Here is a 9958-nt window from a genome sequence, read left to right as displayed (position 1 = left end):
GTCACCGCGACCTTCGGCTCGGGACGCATCGACTAGAGCAGCAGGCGGAGCATCCTCCTACTGCAAGTCATGCACTGGCACTAGTCCCAGCAACGCATGGGTGCAAGCCCGCTCCTCTAACCACCTGGTCTGCTCGGCCATGCCTACAGTAGGCAAGGACGAGACCGACGACGCCACCAAGGGGCGCGATGACCATGTTTACTTCGCCTCCCGTTCACCGACGGCGTCCGCACTCGCGGCACGCTTCCTCGGCATAGGAACCTCGATGTGCCTCTTCGCCTCTTGCTCATCACTAGCAGACATCACCACAAGGTTGCGATGCTCTACCAAGGTCACAACAACCTCCTGGCTTTCCTCCTCCTCGGAGAAAACCATGTCATCCACCTTTGTGGGATCCTCCGACTCAATCTCTGACTTGACATCACTCTTATTTTCCCCGACCTTCACGCGTCAGGCAATCTCCTTCTCCTTCTTATACCTTCACTAAGCCACCTCAACTTTCTTCTTCTTCCTGGCATCTGCCACCTCCTTCTGGGCAGCCTACCGAGCCATGCCCTCTGGCCCCTTTGAGAGATGCAGCCAAGACCTATAAGCATCAAGTCCCTACAAAAATAGGTGACTCAAAATAAAAAAAGTAGGAAAGCAGAGAGGAAAAGAACATGGAGGAGAGCATACTAGTTTGGACACCAATGAGGCATTGAGGTCTGGGCTTTCCATCGACCTTCTCTTTGGGCTTTAGCTATAGCACCCGATTGAGGCGACTCTAGACCTCATCATTTGGTAGCTCCTCCGGCGACGCATGATCAGGGTCTAACGGGCGGCCATACCTCCACATCGGTCGCGTCCTCTCTGCAAATGGAGTAACCCAACAGCGATATAGGGTATGGAACACCAGCACCCCATCAAGGCCATGCCACATGAGCTTTTGGAGCTCCTCCTCGATGATCTCCACCTTCTTCTTCCCCCGACAGATAGGGCCCCACGACCAACTATCTTGCTTCCTCGGCCTCCCACCGGTGAATGCCAGAAATGGCCCCTCCACCAGGTTCCTAATATAAAACCACTCCCTGTGCCACCCACGATTGGAGTCATAGGGGATATACATGGGATATGAGCCTCCCATGCTTGGTTTTCTCTACAGGGTGAAGCCCCCCACCGGTGCGACCTCGGGCGGATTCCCCACTGGCAAAGCTTGCCTAGAGAACAGCTGTTGGAAGAAGTTTGCATGTGGCTCCATCCCGAGGAAGGCCTCATAGATGGTGACGAAGCCGACGATATGCAGCGCCCCCATCGGATTGAGGTGCTGCAGCTCCAGAAGCCACTCATTGAGGAGCCTGCGTAGGAACCAATGCGTGAGGTATCCTAACCCATGCTCATGAAAGGCAAGAAAAGAAACCACCTCACTGGGCCAAGGTTGCAGAAACTCCTCCCTCCTGAAAGCCCTCCAGTGCGCCACCTCCTTCAATGATAGAAACTAATGGAGATGGGGATCCCGATCTTCCATTAGATGATGGTAACTATCATTGTGGCGGAGAATGACACACCGATCCGGCTTCAGATCGAAAGATCAAACCCTACAATCTTAGCACCACAGCTCCTCTGGTTATCAACCGAGTCACGGACTAGGTTGACCTCACCAAGAAGGCTAATCCCTACCTACACAACGAAGGACACAAGCAAGAACAAGAAAGAATGCAACCAAATTGCAAATGAATGATTAATCTCACGAGTTGGGGTCTCATAAACCGATGAACGGCGAAACTGTTCTCAATAGATTAATCTAAGCAAAACCCAAACCCTATTGGAGGGATGGCGGCTGTTTATGAAGACTCTAGGGTCATGCAAGACCCCTAGACGTGCCCCTAATGGGCCCAAACTCGATACATGGTCCAACGGACCAAAAGACGGTGTCGCAGCACCTTGGTAGATTCTGGATGCTGACTTGTTTTGATGATTCCTGTTGATTCCGAATAGCTTTTGATGTGAAACCACTTGGATTGGCTTCCTTATCAAATTAGCTTTCCATCCATAAGTGGATTATCAAAAATGGAGTCCGGATGTGTCCTGGGTGACCAGTTTAAGGCAGACTGATCTTGGAGGCCAAGGCAGACTCGAATTCTTGTTGGACTGGGCCTCCGGCTTGTGTTGGACGTCCTTGCTGGTCATCATCACCTCCACCACTTCCTCTAAGTCCTTCATGACCCTCTCCAATGTTCCTAAGTAAGATAACATCATTAGGTAGTAGTCTATTCTCAAAAGTATGAAAAGTATCGCTTAAGAACGAGCTCACCTCTAAATTGAGTTGTCGCTTTCGAGCCTGGGTCATTGGACCTTGCATGACGGTTGGAGGATCAGCGGGTACCTCTAAAGAAGTGATGTCCTCATCATCCTCCCCCTCTTGAATTGGAGTCATCCTCGACTCAAGCTCATCTTCTTCTCCCAAATAAGGTTTCAAATCTGTAATGTTAAATGTGGGACTAACCCCGAACTCGGGTGGCAATTCAAGTTTGTAGGCATTATCATTTATTTTCTCAATGATCTTATAAGGACCAGCTGCTCTTGGCATTAATTTAGACTTACATAGCTCAGGAAATCTATCTTTTCTTAAATGTAACCAAACCAAATCACCCGGTTCAAGTTTAATCTCTTTTCTACCTTTACTACCAGCAATTCTATACTTTTTATTCATGCTTTCAATATTTGCTTTAGTTGTTTCATGCAACTTACGAATAAAATCAGCACGCTCTCTAGCATCACTATGTATTCTCTCAGTGGTAGGTAAAGGCAAAAGATCAATAGGAGCACGGGGGTTAAAACCATACACTACCTAAAAAGGACTTACCTTGGTGGTGGAATGTTCCGCCCTGTTATATGCAAACTCCACATGCGGCAAACACTCTTCCCATATCTTCAAATTGCGCTTCAAAATGGCTCTCAACATGGTGGACAATGTTCGATTCACAACCTCAGTTTGCCCATCAGTTTGGGGATGACATGTTGTAGAAAACAGTAGCTTGGTCCCCAATTTATTCCACAACGTGCGCCAAAAATGACTCAAGAGTTTTGCATCGTGATCTGAAACAATAGTAGAAGGCATACCATGCAAGCGAATGATTTCTTGAAAGAAAAGGTCAGCAATATGAACAGCATCGTCGCTCTTATGACAAGGAATAAAATGTGCCATCTTAGAAAAATGATCAACCACCACAAAAATACTATCCCTCCCCTCTTAGTCCTTGGCAATCCCAACACAAAATCCATAGATATATCTGCCCAAGGAGTAGAAGGAACAGGAAGAGGCATATACAAACCATGTGGGTTCAACCACGACTTAACTTTTTGACATGTGGCACACCGAGCCACATACCGCTCTACATCTCGCCTCATCTTTGGCCAAAAGAAGTGTGTGGATAGCACCTCCTCCGTCTTCTTGGCACCAAAATGTCCCATCAATCCGCCTCCATGTGCCTCCTGCAATAACAAAAGACAAATGGAACCAACTGGAATGCATAGGCGGTTAGCTCTAAACAAAAACCCATCACTGATCATAAACTTATTCCATGTGCGTCCCTCTCTACAATTAAGCAACACATCCTTAAAATCAGGATCAAGCGCATATTGTTCTTTAATGGATTGAAGACCAAAAATCCAGCAATCAAGTTGGGACAGCAATGTATATCTTCTAGACAAAGCATTAGCAATCACATTATCCTTCCCTTTCTTGTGTTTGATGATATAACGAAAAGATTCAATAAATTCAACCCATTTAGCATGCCTACGATTCAGATTATTTTGAGAGCAAAGATACTTAAGCGATTCATGATCAGAATGAATAACAAATTCTTTAGGCCACAAATAATGACTCCACGTCTCCAAAGAACGAACAAGTGCATACAATTCTTTATCATACGTGGTATAATTAAGAACAGGACCATGCAATTTTTCACTAAAGTAAGCAACTGGTTTACCATTTTGCATCAAAATACCGCCAATGCCAACTCCACTAGCATCACATTCTAGCTCAAAAGTCTTACCAAAATTTGGAAGTTGCAGCAATGGTGCATGTGTAAGCTTGTCCTTCAAAGTGTCAAAGGACTCCTCTTGTGCCTCTCCCCAATGAAACACCACTCCTTTCTTCGTCGACTCATGCAATGGGGCAATAATGGTGCTAAAATCTTTGACGAAGCGGCGATAGAATCCTACAAGACTAAGAAAACTCCTCACCTGTGTAACGATTTGGGGAACCAGTCAGCTCTTTATGGCTTCAATTTTCATCTCGTCCACCTCAATTCCCTATGGAGTTACAACATAGCCAAGAAAAGAAACTCAATCCATGCAAAAGATGCACTTCTCAAGGTTACCAAATAAATGTGCATCACGTAAAGCATTAAAAACAACACGTAAGTGATCCATATGTTCATCAAAAGACTTGCTATAAATCAATATATCATCAAAGTAAACTACCATAAAATGTCCAATAAAAGCTCTTAAAACCTCATTCATTAAGCGCATGAAAGTGCTAGGTGCATTTGTCAAACCAAAAGGCATTACTAACCACTCATACAACCCGAATTTGGTTTTAAACACAGTTTTCCATTCATCTCCAATTTTCATTCTAATTTGGTGGTAGCCACTTTGCAAGTCAATCTTAGTGAAAATTATAGAACCACACAACTCATCTAGCATGTTATCTAGCCTAGGAATAGGATGGCGATACCGAATAGTAATATTATTGATGGCTCTACAATCAACACACATACGCCAACTTCCATCTTTCTTAGGAACCAAAAGTACAGGAACGGCACAAGGACTAAGGCTTTCATGTACATACCCGTGGTCCAAAAGGTTTTGGACTTGTCGTTGAATTTCCTTAGTCTCCTCAGGATTGGTTCGATAAGCAGCACGGTTGGGCAAGGTTGCTCCCGGAATCAAATTGATTTGATGCTCTATCCCTCTTATAGGTGGCAGCCCCGAGGGTATCTCAGCTGGAAAAATGTCCTCATACTCCTACAAAAGGTTAGTGACAGTAGAAGGTACCGAGCTAACAATATCATCAAGCAAAAACATAGCTCGTTTGCATACCAAAGCATAGCAAATATCATCATCAGAAATTTCAGCAAAGTCCCATTTTGTTGCAAGCATAACACCACCCTTCAATTTAATCCCCTCAGCCTTAGAAATAGATGTAGACTTATCCTTTTTAGGTGGGAAAATAGAATTAGCAACTTGCTGATTTTCAGATTGAACATCATTCAAACTAGCAGCGCGTTCTCTATCAGCTTGTACAATTTGAGCAGGGGTCAAAGGTACCAAAGTATTTTTCTTTCCTTTATGCACAAAAGTGTATTTATTACTTCTACCATAGTGTGTAGCATCATTATCATGTTCCCAAGGACGACCCAATAAAAGTGAACAAGCTTGCATAGGTACCACATCACAGTCAACAGAATCAGCATAAGAACCAATGGAAAATGAAACTCTGCAAGTTTGTGTTACCTTTGCTTTACCAGAATCATTTAGCCACTGAATATGGTATGGACGTGGGTGTGGGCGTGTGGTCAAGCTAAGCTTCTTGACCAAATCAGAACTCACCAAATTATTGCAGCTACCTCCATCAATAATTACACGTGCTCGACGGTCGCTGATGACAAAGAAAATCTGGAACAAGTTATGCCATTGTAGCTTCTCAGGTTGCTGGACTTGTGAGCTGAGCACCCACTGTACAATGATGCTCCTATAGGATGCCATGGCCTCGTCACCAAGGACTTTGCTGTCCTCCTCATCTGCATCTTGGTCTTCTTCATTCTCAATGTCAAAGGTGCTGATATAACCATCTTCTGTAGCAATATATGCCCGTTGACTTGGGCAATCCTTCTACACATGGCCAATGCCATGGTAGCGGTGACACTAAATACCTAAAGTGCGTCCCATTGATGCAACGGATGAGGAACTCTTGGTAGGCACCTGCAAAGAATTTTTACCTAAATCTGAAGGTCTTGCGGGAGGTGCCTTAGGTGTAGCAGAAACTCCAGAGGCTGTTGGTCGCTTGCTCGCTGGTGGAGGCGTCTGAAAAGTGGTTGGCTTGGTCAGCCCCAAAGATGGTGCCGAGCGTGGCGTGTATGTGCTGGTGCTCACCTTGCTCTTGCCCTGCTGTTCATGCCCCTACAATTCCTTTTCTGCAAGCATAGCAAACTAAAACAACTGGTTGATAGTGTTAAATTCTTTATAATCAACAATGTCCTGAATCTCATGCCTCAAACCCGAATAAAAATGACAAATGGCATCTTCGTTTCCCTCCACAACACTACAGCGCATCAATCCCTTTTGGAGCTCACCATAGTAATCCTGTACAGATTTATCTCCTTGTTCTAAATGCGTCAATTTCTTACGCAAATCTCTATGATAAGGAGGAACAAAACAATCACGCATAGCTACCTTAAGTTCTTCCCATGTACCAGGTAAAGCATCCTGTGCAGCTAGCCCATTCCACCAAATAATGGCAAAATCCTTAAACTCACTAGTAGCTTGTCTAACTCTATGCTGCTCAGGTACAAGGTGGGCACTAAACTTTTGTTCTACCATCATCTCCCAATCAAGATATCCCTCAGCATCATAATGACCCAAAAAAGATGGTATTGTGAACTTAATTTTAGCATAAGGATCATCGGGCACACGGTGATTATTACCTTGATGGTGGTGGTGGTGGACACCACCCATACCTGTCGTGTTGCGGCAAAGACGTTGTCGTAATCTCTCTTGTTGGACAATTGCTCGACTTATGTTCCCATTGGCATCATACACCATGTCTTGACCATCGGTGTTGCTGCCGGAGACATCGTTGTTGCCCGCCACAAAGGTTTCCAACTCAGTAACCTTGTCGGTTAGCGTGGAAATTCGCTTGTCCAATCTCTCCATGCTATTGCCAATATTGAGCTCAATGAGTGCGTCAGTGACGGCCTTCCTAACGGCCTCATTCATCCTTTTTTAGGCATCCTCTACAACAACTTGTAGTTACTCTTGACTGACACACTCGTTGAAACCCTTAGGATTGTTATCTCCAGTCTGTTCATCTCCTGCCATTGAAAACACAAAAACAGGAACAAATAGGTGAAAGTTATCCCTACCAAATGACTACATGGTTGCAGTGGTGTCACTTTTCACAGCAAGTGGAAGCATCTTACCAAGCTCTTACAAAGTTCTTACCAACACAAGCAGTGGGCGGTACAACCGGCGGCTGGTTCGTGATACCTGTGAGGCAGTGGTACCGAGATTGCAAGGCCCTTTTTCTGTACTAATCTAAAGAATTTGTGGAGCTTGGAAGGTAAACAAAGAGTAATATGTATATCTGGCATACAAGTCAGTAACAGAAAGTAATGCTAAATTATAGTCCAAAGTACTTATTCTCGTTGCTGGTCTAAAATGTTGCAAGTACCAGGTGTGTGACAAAAGTATGGTGGATAGCAAGGTGATAGATATAAGAAAAACAAGTATGGTGGATGGAAACAGCAACACAAACAAGGAACCAGACAGCACACACTAACACAGCTCACTTTGGTCTTCTCTATGTGCTCCTCTAGATATTATTCCTCTTTTGCCCCTCTCTTTTTTCTATTTTTTGGGCTGTCGTTGTTTTTTTGGGAAATTTCGACTTTTTTATTTTATCTTTTTGATATTTTTTCTTTATTTAGGAGCACAAAAGAAGTAACCACAGAAAATATGAGCTGAAACAAGTGTAAGATGTGGCCTGTGGAATTTCTAGAAAACTGGATCAAAATCGACAAAAACCTTGTGACCACGAAACGAGGATCTTGTGACCACTTTTTGACCAATCTAAAAATTCCAAACCCCTACAAAGCTAGGGATGGACGGATCCAAAAATTTTTCCTGGTCGATTTGCATATATGGAACATCGAAAACGGAGTTCGTATGTGAAAACTAGACCAGTTTTAAGAATTGGCTCCGAATTAGAGGACAAAACGGGAGCAATGTGTGCAAAATTGGTCACAACAGACAAGATTTGATGGAAACGATGGGGAAAAACACACAAACTGGACTCTAACACAACCTAACCAGCAACAAGACCTCGACCAGGACACAAACTCAACACGACGGACTCTGAAACTGAAATATGCAAAGGCTATAGCGCGGAAGGTTCTAGGACAGGAAAAACAAGTATGGCACTAGACTATGGGACAAACGCGAAACACTCAAAACTAGGGAATAAAACTAAACTTGATGGTATGCCTTAGCTCTGATTACCACTTAATGGAGATGAGGATCCCGATCTTCCGTCAGGTGATGGTAACTATCGTTGCGGCGAAGAATGACACACCGATCCGGCTTCAGATCGAAAGATCGAACCCTGCAATCTTAGCACCACAGCTCCTCTGGTTATCAACTGAGTCATGGACCAGGTTGACCTCGCCAAGAAGGCTAATCCCTGCCTACGCAACGAAGAACACAAGCAAGAACAAGAAAGAACGCAACCAAATTGCAAATGAATGATTAATCTCACGAGTTGGGGTCTCACAAACCGATGAACGGCGAAACTGTTCTCAACAGATTAATCTAAGCAAAACCCAAACCCTATTAGAGGGGCGGCAGCTGTTTATGAAGACTCTAGGGTCATGCAAGACCCCTGGATGTGCCCCTAATGGGTCCAAACTCGATACATGGTCCAATGGACCAAAAGACGGTGTCGTAGCACCCTGGCAGATTCTGGACACTGACTTGTTTTGATGATTCCCATTGATTCCGAATAGATTTTGACATGAAAACACTTGGATTGACTTCCTTATCAAATTAGCTTTCCATCCATATGTGGATCATCGAAAACGAAGTCTGGATGCGTCTTGGGTGACCAGTTTAAGGCAGACTGGTCCTGGAGGCCGAGGCAGACTCGAATTCTTGTTGGACTGGGCCTCCGGCTTGTGTTGGACGTCCTTACTGGTCATCATCACCTCCACCACTTCCTCTAAGTCCTTCATGACCCTCTCCAATGTTCCTAAGCAAGATAACATCATTAGGTAGTAGTCTATTCTCAAAAGTATGAAAAGTATCACTTAAGAACGAGCTCACCTCTAAATTGAGTTGTCGCTTTCGAGCCCGGGTCATTGGACCTTGCATGATGGTTGGAGGATCAGTGGGTACCTCTGAAGAAGTGATGTCCTCATCAAAAACCCCTTCACAATGAAGGCCTACAGCACCGACTCCCTCATGGTGGATGACCTCCAGTCTGACATTTTGCTCCGGGTTCGCAAAAGGATTTGTGAGTTTTCTCCTCTCCCTCGCTCTCCCCTTTTCTTTCCTAGGAACCGTTGCGGCTCTCAAAGATGCTCTCGGCAAGAAGGAAGACAAGAGGACGCAACAGATGGGAAATAGGCGAAGGAATGGGGTGAAAACCCTCTCCCTTCTCCTACTTAAGGAAAAGGGCGCAACAGTTGGGGAAGGCGCACCGATCGGGAAAGTCAAAATGATAGAGCGAAAAACCCTCTCCCTTTCCATTTAATGCAGATAAGATACGATGGGACGCGCCCTGACCGATGAGACATACCCTGCCTATTGGAACAGCGCCTGATCAGACGGGACATGGCCTGGGTATAGCCCACCACTACCGCACGCCGGGCGCAAGAACCAAAGCACCACCACACACAGGCAGCTCTCTGCTTCCCCAGGCGGCACTTGAAAAAAAACCCAAAACATGGGATCTCCGCCAGGAGAAACCATCGGGCTTCCTAAAGTCGATCGAATGGCTCAAGAAAAATATCGAGAGATAGGTAAGGAGCAAAGGGACGCCCCATATAGGCCATACTGACTCCATCATGAACGACGAGCATGGGTCCTGGTCCGACATTTCCGACTAGAGCTCTTCAAACCCCATCACTCAAGTCATCAAGGTAGCACTATCGACCCCCACTATTTCCTTATAATCATTTCATACATCCATACAAGCATTCAT

Source organism: Miscanthus floridulus, chromosome 8, assembly GCF_019320115.1.
Source record: "Miscanthus floridulus cultivar M001 chromosome 8, ASM1932011v1, whole genome shotgun sequence".
Classification (NCBI taxonomy): Eukaryota; Viridiplantae; Streptophyta; class Magnoliopsida; order Poales; family Poaceae; genus Miscanthus; species Miscanthus floridulus.
The sequence above is the reverse complement of the archived record's forward strand: the minus strand, read 5'-3'. Positions refer to the sequence as shown.